Genomic DNA, 9,069 nt, shown 5'->3' with positions numbered 1-9,069 from the left:
GCTTTTGTAAATCATCAGGCAATACAGTAATGTGTCAGGCTATAAAATTAACATTCAAAAGTCAGTGGCATTCCTCTATGCAAACACTAAGTTAGAAGAAATTGAAATCCAGAAATCAGTTCCTTTTTCTATAGCAATAAAAACAATAAAATATCTAGGAATAAACCAAACCAAAGAAGTGAAAGACCTGTATACTGAAAATTATGAGTCACTTCTGAAGGAAATTGAAAAAGACACAAAGAAGTGGAAAGATATTCCATGTTCATGGGTTGGAAGAATTAACATCATCAAAATGAATATATTACCTAGAGCCATCTACAAATTTAATGCTATCCCCATCAAGATCCCAAGCACATTTTTTAGGAGAATAGAAAAAATGCTACAAATGTTGATCTGGAACCAGAAAAGACCTAGAATTGCCAAAACAATCTTGAGAAAAAAGAACAGAACCGGAGGCATCACACTGCCAGATCTCAAACTGTATTATAGGGCCATTGTCATCAAAACTGCTTGGTACTGGAACATGAACAGACACACTGACCAGTGGAATAGAATTGAGAGCCCAGAAATGAGGCCCCACACATATAGACATCTAATCTTTGACAAAGGGGCCTAGACTATTATATGGGGGAAGCAGAGTCTCTTCAACAAATGGTGTTGGAAACAATGGGTTGAAACATGCAGAAGAATGAAACTGAATCACTGTATTTCACCAAATACAAAAGTAAATTCCAAGTGGATCGAGGACTTGGATGTTAGACCAGAAACTATCAGATACTTAGAGGAAAATATTGGAAGAACTTTTTTCCACATAAATTTTAAAGACATTTTCAATGAAACGAATCCAATTACAAAGAAGACTAAGGCAAGTATAAACCTATGGGACTACATCAAATTAAAAAGCTTCTTCACAGCAAAAGAAACCACTACTCAAATCAAGAGACCCCTCACAGAATGGGAGAAGATCTTTACATGCCATACATCAGATAAGAGTTTAATAACCAAGATATATAAAGAGCTTGCCAGACTCAACAATAAGACAACAAATAACCCCATCCAAAAATGGGGGGAGGACTTGGACAGAATATTCACCACAGAAGCGATCCAAAAGGCTGAGAAACACATGAAAAAATGCTCCAAGTCTCTGATTGTCAGAGAAATGCAAATCAAGACAACAATGAGATATCACTTCACTCCTGTGAGAATGTCATACATCAGAAAAGGTAACAGCAGCAAGTGCTGGAGAGGGTGTGGGGTCAAAGGAACCCTCCTGCACTGCTGGTGGGAATGCAAATTGGTCCAACCTCTGTGGAGAACAGTCTGGAGAACTCTCAGAAGGCTAGAAATGGACCTACCCTATGACCCTGCAATTCCCCTCCTGGGGATATATCCTAAGGAACCCAACACATCCATCCAAAAAGATCTGTGTACACATATGTTCTTGGCAGCACAATTTGTAATAGCCAAAACCTGGAAGCAACCCAGGTGTCCAACAACAGATGAGTGGCTGAGCAAGTTGTGGTATATATACGCAATGGAATACTACTCAGCTGTAAAAAATGGTGACTTCACCGTTTTCAGCCGATCTTGGATGGACCTTGAAAAAATCATGTTGAGTGAAATAAGTCAGAAACAGAAGGATGAATACGGGATGATCTCACTCTCAGGCCGAATTTAAAAAACAAGATTAGAAAAGAAAACACAAGTCGAACCTGAAATGGAATTGGAGTATTACAGCAAAGTAAAAGACTCTGGGGTGCGTGGGTGGGTGGGGAGAATACAGGTCCATGAAATATGATGAATGGAATAGTGGGGGTTGTATTGTTAAATGGGAATCTGGGGAATGTCATGCATGTAAAAAAAAAAGAAGTAGAAACGCAAAACAGAAATTGACTGAGTTTGGAGTATGGCACCAAATTAAGAAAGCAGAAGTACACTAGAGTTTGCAGTGATTACCTCCCTAATACTTCCTCTCCACTTTTCCAAGCTTTGGGTCCACGATTGCTCAACAATTTGCTTGGCTTTGTATGTTAACTCTCTTTTCAGTCACCAGGTTCCAGGTGTCATCAGGATGCCGGCCAGACTTCCCTGGATTGAAGACCCCACCAATATGTCCTGGAGCTCAGCTTCCCCAGAGACCCACCCTACTAGGGAAAGAGAGAGGAAGACTGGGAGTATGGACCGACCAGTCAATGCCCATGTTCAGCGGGGAAGCAATTACAGAAACCAGACCTTCTACCTTCTGCAACCCACAATGACCCTGGGTCCATGCTCCCAGAGGGATAGAAAATGGGAAAGCTATTGAGGGAGGGGTGGGATATGGAGACTGGGCGGTGGGAATTGTGTGGAGTTGTACCCCTCCTACCCTATGGTTTTGTTAATTAATCCTTTCTTAAATAAAAAAAAAAATTAAAAAAAAAAGAAAGATAGACACCTGCAGACCTGCTTTACCGCCTGTGAAGCGACTCCCCTGCAGGTGGGGAGCCGGGGTTCGAACAGGGATCCTTATGCCGGTCCTTGTGCTTTGCGCCACCTGCGCTTAACCCGCTGCGCTACAGCCCGACTCCCAACCTGTGTTTTCATTTTCATTGAACTCTCAAAATATTTTGATTTCTTCCTTGATTTCCTCTTTGACCCAGAAGTTGTTAAGAAGTGTACTGTTGAGCTTCCACATTTTAGGACTGTTACTAATCTTTTGTTGATTGTTAAGTGTTAGTTTAATTCCACTGTGGTCTGAGAAGATGCTTGAGATGATTTCAATGCTCTTGAATTCGCTGATGCTGTCTTTGTGGCCTAACGTTGAGAATGACCCATGTGGATTTGAGTAAAATGTGTATTCCAGTTACTTGGGATGAATGACTCTGAAAATTTCCAATAGTTCTAGTTTATCTATCTCTTCATTTAGCTCCCTTATGTCTTTATTGATTTTCTGCCTGGATGATCTGTCAAGTTGAGAGAGTTGGGTGTTGAAGTCCCCTACTATGATTGTGTTACTGTTAATATATTGCTGTAGCTCTTTCAGTAGAAGTTTAATATATTTAGATGGCTTCTCATTGGGTGCATAGATGATAATAATTGTTAAGTCCTCTTGATTGACTGATCCTCTGAGCATTAAGTAGTGTCCTTTCCTATCTTTTTTTAATCTTATCTATTTTAAAGTCTATCATGTCAGATATGAGAATAGCTGTTCCTGCCCTTTTTTGTGGGCCATTGGCTTGTATCATAGTTTTCAATCCTTTCACTTTAAGTCTGTGCTTGTCTTGTTGAGTTAGATGGGTTTCCTGTAGACAGCATATTGTTGGGTTGTGTTTTCTGATCCATTCACCTACTCTGTGTCTTTTAATAGGTGAATTCAGGCCATTGACATTTATTGATATCAAAGATTGAAGATATTTTAGCCATTGTTGTAGAGTGTTTTGATATATATCCTATTTGTGGTGATCTGATTGTTTATAGGAGACCTTTCAGAACTTCTTTCAGGGCAGGTTTGGTGATAGTTGATTCCTTCAACTGTTGCTTGTCTGAGAAGGTTTTGATGCTTCCATCTAGTCTGAATGACAATCTAGCAGGATATAGTATTCTTGGCTAAAAGCCTTTCTAATTGAGCACTCGATAGATATCTTGCCATTCTCTTCTGGCCTGTAGTGTTTGTATGGAGAAGTCTGCTGCTAATCTTATGGGTTTTCCTTTGTAGGTGACTCTTTGTTTTTCTCTTGCAGCCTTGAGGATCCTTTCATTATCTTTATTCCTTTCCATTCTAAGTATGATATGTCTTGGTGTCTTTAGGTCTGGTTTAATTTTGTTTGGGACCCTCTGGGCTTCTTGAATCTTTATGTCTTTGATGTTGTCTAGACTAGAGAAATTTTCAGCTATTATGGCCTGGAGAATGCTTTCTTCCTCTCCTTCTCTTTCTTATCTGGTATGCCAATAATGCGTATATTGTTTCTTTTGAAGTCATCCCATAGGTCTCTGTTGTTGTTTTCAGCATCTCTTAATCTCTTTTTGAGATCTCTTACTTCTTTTTTAGTTGTCTCTAATTCATTTTCGATCTTGCTAATTCTGTCTTCAGCCTCATAGATTCTATTCTCTCTGCCCTCTACTGTTTTCTGGAGTTCATCTATTTTGTTGCCCTGCTCTGATACTGTTTTAGCTTGTTCAGCTAGTTGCCTTCTTAGCTCAGCGATTTCAGCTTTCAGCTCTCTAATAACCATGAGATAATTAGAATTTTCTTCCATATTCTCATTTGTTGTTCCTGCATTTCTGATTACAATTTTTTCAAATTCTTTACTCACTCCTGTTATTATTTCCTTAGCTAATGTTTGGATGTTGAACTCATTGTTTTGTGCTTCACCCTCTGGAGGACTTTTAGCTGGGCTCTTGTCCTGGTTCGATTCTCCAATATTTCTTCTTGTTGTTTTAACCATTTTATATATTATGTTATGAGTTCCCTTTATCAGTACTTTTCAAATTATTGATCACTATTGCCTGGATTGACTTGTTTCTAAGTAAGTTAATTAAAGGGTTCACAGTGGTGGAAGTTAACAGTTGTTTCAATCGTATTTAAATCTCTGAGTTGGAGCTCAGTGGTGTAAAAGCCTCTTTATTTTTTCTTTCTTCCCTGTAGGCTATGGGAGCCTGAGGGCTTTTAAACTATCAATAGGCTTCAGCTTAATCACTGACTCCTGACCAAGAGATAAAGCAGGGTGTGGCAGAGATAATCCAGTGGTTATGCAAAGAGACTTTCACATCCCCTCAGCTATGCCACCAAGGTATAGGTCTTCTCCTGAGTTTCCTGGTTAGATCTCTGTCCCCTGGTGTCCCTCCCTGTTGCTGTTCCAGATTCTGAGGGTAGTAGCAATGGAGACTCAGAGTTGCACTTGGTGAGTCTCTGGGGAGTCCTTTCCTCCCTTCAGCTGTCCCCTTGTTGGTGGAGCAGACTGGAGGTGGTGTCTCCACTGATAAACTGCTGAACTGTTAGCAGTCACTTAATCTCTCCTTAGGCTCCTCTCTCCTCTCTATCACCAGCTACGCGTGTTTGTACTCACCGGTGATTTACTGGATTCCTGTGGTCATTCTAGTCCTGTCTTGTTTCAGTCCGGGTGGTCTCCTTTGGTATTCCTAGTTGATCTGGGAGAGGAGTGGAGAGGAGAGGAGAGGAGAGGCGAGAAAGTGATCTGCTGCTAATAGCTCCGCCTCCGGAAATTGCTGTTTTCTCTTCTGATCTGGTTTTGCAACTTCTGCCTGAAAGTGAGATCATCCCATATTCATCCTTCTGTTTCTGACTTATTTCAGTTAACATGAACTTTTCAAAGTCCATCCAAGACAGGCTGAAAACGGTGAAGTCACCAATTTTTATAGCTGAGTAGTATTCCATGTGTATATATACCACAACTTGCTCAGCCACTCATCTGTTGTTGGACACCTGGGTTGCTTCCAGGTTTTGGCTATTACAAATTGTGCTGCCAAGAACATATGTGTACACAGATATTTTTGGATGGGTATGTTGGATTCCTTAGGTTATATCCCCAGGAGAAGAATTGCAGGATCATAGGGGAGGTCCATTTCTATCCTTCTGAGGGTCCTCCAAACTCTTCTTCACAGAGATTGGACCAATTTAGATTCCCACCAATAGTGCAGGAGGGTTCCTTTAACCCCACAACCTCTCTAGCATTTGCTCCTGTTACCTTTTCTGATGTATGACATTCTCTCAGGAGTGAAGTGGAGTGGTATCTCATTGTTGTCTTTATTTGCATTTCTCTGACAATCAGAGTCTTGGAGCATTTTTTCATGTGTTTTTCAGCCTTTTGGATCTCTTCTGTGGTGAATATTCTCTCCATATCCTCTCCTCATTTTTGGATGGGGTTATTTGTTTTCTTGTTGAGTTTGGCAAGTTCTTTATATATTTTGATTATTAGCCTCTTGTCTGATGTATGGCATGTAAAGATCTTCTCCCATTCTTTGAGGGGTCCCTTGGTTTGGATAGTGGTTCCTTTTGCTGTGCAGAAGCTTTTTAATTTGATGTAGTCCCATAGGTTTATGCTTGCCTTAGTCTTTTTTGTAATTGGATTCGTTTTATTGAAGATGTCTTTAAAATTTATGCAGAAAAGAGTTCTGCTAATATTTTCCTCTAAGTATTTGATAGTTTCTGGTCTAACATCCAAGTCCTTGATCCACTTGGAATTTACTTTTGTGTTTAGTGACATATGGTGGCTCAGTTTCATTCTTCTGCATTTTTCAACTCATTTTTACCAACACCATTTGTTGAAGAGATTTTGCTTTCCCCATTTAATAGTCTGAGCCCCTTTGTCAAAGATTAGATGTCCATAGGTATGGGGGCTCACTTTTGGGTTCTCAGTTCTATTCCACTGATCTGTGTGTCTATTCATGTTCCAGTACCAAGCAGTTTTGATGACAATGGCCCTATAATACAATTTGAGATCTTGGAGTGTGATGCCTCCAATTCTGTTCTTTCTTTCTTTCTAAAATCTTTATTGTGAGTTAATTATGGTTTATAAGATTACAGGTTGTAGTTCACCTCCCATCCACCCCCAATTTCTTGTACCCCTGCCCACTTAGAATGGGCAGATCAGCTGACATGAGGAGATGATTTGCGTGCTTCGTTTTTCCTTCCCAAGTCTGTTTCAGTTATTTATATTCCACATGTGAGGGAGGTCATCTGGCAGTGATCTTTCATCTCCCTCAATGTCTCACTGGTTCCATCTATCTGTCCTGAAGGACACAACCTCTGTCTTCACTGCAGAGTCTATTCCACTGCCTGTGTGTTCCATGACTTTTTTCCACAGACATCTGCTGAGGGGCATCAGCGGGTAGGTGTCTGTGCTTGTGATTCAGTCAGGAAAGGCAGGCAAACATGGCCCAGGACAGAATACAGGGAAGACAGGTCTAGAAAGAAACTCCTTTTATTTTCCCCAGCCTTCCCACCTCCTCTGTGATTGTTAAGGTCCTTGCTGTGCAGGGCCTGAGTCCTGTGTGCAGCCCTGGCCCAGGAAAGGGGGCAGCTTCTGCCACATGCAGTGGGTCACAGCTCTAGGTGTCTTGCTGGGTTTCCAGGTGACAGGCCAGCGGTGTGCTGGCCCTCAGTCCATGTCCTCTCTGTGGCTCTGACTCTACCCATGGGCTGGGCCTTCACCGGAGAGGAGGAGCAGTCCCAGAGCTGGGAGGCTCCTGTCCCTACCAGCCCAGCCTAGGGGAGACTTAAGAAAATGCAGCTCCTCACCTGCAGGGGCTCACACAGTCACCAGAGCTGCTACTGGAACTTGCTGACTGTTTCTCACATCTAAGTACTTCCCATCCACAAGCTCTCCTTATCTCAGAGTCTGACATGAAGCCTTCACAGCAATGTGGTCTCCCCAGCTCTATCAGGTACAAGTAGCCCTCCTGTTTCCCCTCAGACAACTCACAGAAGCACAGGCCCACCTCCTGCAGGGCGTCAGTGTCCTCCGCAGAACCAGTGGGAGAAGCTGGGAGGGTGGGGTGGCCACAGGGTGAGACCCCTCAGACTGGGCCAAGCACACAGGAAGAGGGAGAGGTCTGACATGCCCTGGGGACTGTCACCACAGGGGCAGAGTGGTGCATGGCTTGGAGTACAGATGCATGTGACTACAGATGCATGGCCATCTCCAACTTACTTTTTCTTTTTTTTTAAAAAATTTAAAAAAAAATATTTATTTTATTTGTTTATTCCCTTGTTGTCGTTGTTGGATAGGACAGAGAGACATGGAGAGAGGAGGGGAAGACAGAGAGGAGGAGAGAAAGATAGACACCTGCAGACCTGCTTCACTGCCTGTGAAGCGACTGCCCTGCAAGTGGGGAGCAGGGGTTCGAACCGGGATCCTTATGCCGGTCTTTGTGATTTGCGCCACCTGCGCTTAACCCGCTGCGCTACAGCCCGACTCCCCCAACTTACTTTTTCTAAGCTGCTCTGATGGCTTCACCAACAGGAGTTTTTAAAAACAGCAACATGGGAACAGGAGAGGTGAGGGGGCATCCAGGGCCGGCGGCTTCTCTACTGATAGTAAAGTTCCAGTTTTACACCATCCCGGATCTCATAGTCCCCCAGGTTACGTGGTCCTTGAAGATGCTGTAGCCCTTCTTCAGGACGATCTTATGCCAGCGAGTGGTGCTTCTTCAGGTCCCGGATGGTGTCATCCGTGTTGCACTTCACATGGCCTTTCTTCCCCAAAGGGTCGTTGCAAACCACCTCGATCATCTTGGGGCTCTGACACCGCCACTTCTGTTGAGCCAGGGATGGATCAGGAGGATTCCTGCATGGCTGTGTTGCCACAGGTTCCCAGCAGAGCAGATGCAGAGAACTGCAAAGGTTGCTGCAGAAAAGCACCAGGAAGAACCCCCAGGGCACTGAAACAGGAAGTGCAGGGTCCTGTCTCGCTGAAGACCTGGAGCCTCAGCAGACACAAGGGAATGACTGCCTCCCAATTCTGTTCTTTCTTCTCAAGATTGTTTTGGCAATTCTAGGTCTTTTCTGGTTCCACATCAACATTTGCAGCATTTGTTCTATTCTAAAAACTGTGGTTGGGATCTTGATGGGGATAACATTAAATTTGTATATGGCTCTGGGTAGTATATTTATTTTGATGATGTTAATTCTTCCAGCCCATGAACATGGAATATCTCTCCACTTCTTTGTGTCTTTTTCAGTTTCCTTGAGTAGTGACTCATAATTTTCAGTATACAAGTCTTTCACTTATTCAGTTAGGTTTATTCCTAGATATTTTATTGTTTTCATTGCTATAGTAAAAGGAATTGATTTCTGGATTTCAACTTCTTCTAACTTAGTGTTTGCATAGAGGAATGCCACTGACTTTTGAATGTTAATTTTGTAGCCTGACAGGTATAATTATTTTTAGCTTTAAAGTGATACTACAAAACAAATATGGCTTTGTTCTATTTAAGAAAGGAAGTTGAAGGACTGTGGTAAAATTCACATTAAGTGAGCAAAGAACTGTATTTCTACTATTAAATAAAGTTAAACTCAAACTTTATGATGCATTTTTCTTGCAGACTTTTCACATTAAAAATTAAACATTG

At 42.1% G+C, this 9,069-nt stretch overlaps 1 pseudogene; it reads right to left on the bottom strand.

The window, feature by feature from the left end:
• Positions 1 to 8,026: 8,026 nt before the first annotated feature.
• LOC107523689 (ubiquitin-like protein 5) lies at positions 8,027 to 8,230 on the bottom strand (annotated as a pseudogene).
• Positions 8,231 to 9,069: the final 839 nt, after the last annotated feature.

The sequence above is a fragment of the Erinaceus europaeus genome, chromosome 4, assembly GCF_950295315.1.
Source record: "Erinaceus europaeus chromosome 4, mEriEur2.1, whole genome shotgun sequence".
NCBI lineage: Eukaryota > Metazoa > Chordata > Mammalia > Eulipotyphla > Erinaceidae > Erinaceus > Erinaceus europaeus.
Note: the sequence above shows the minus strand (reverse complement) of the source record. Positions and strands in the feature narration are given on the sequence as shown.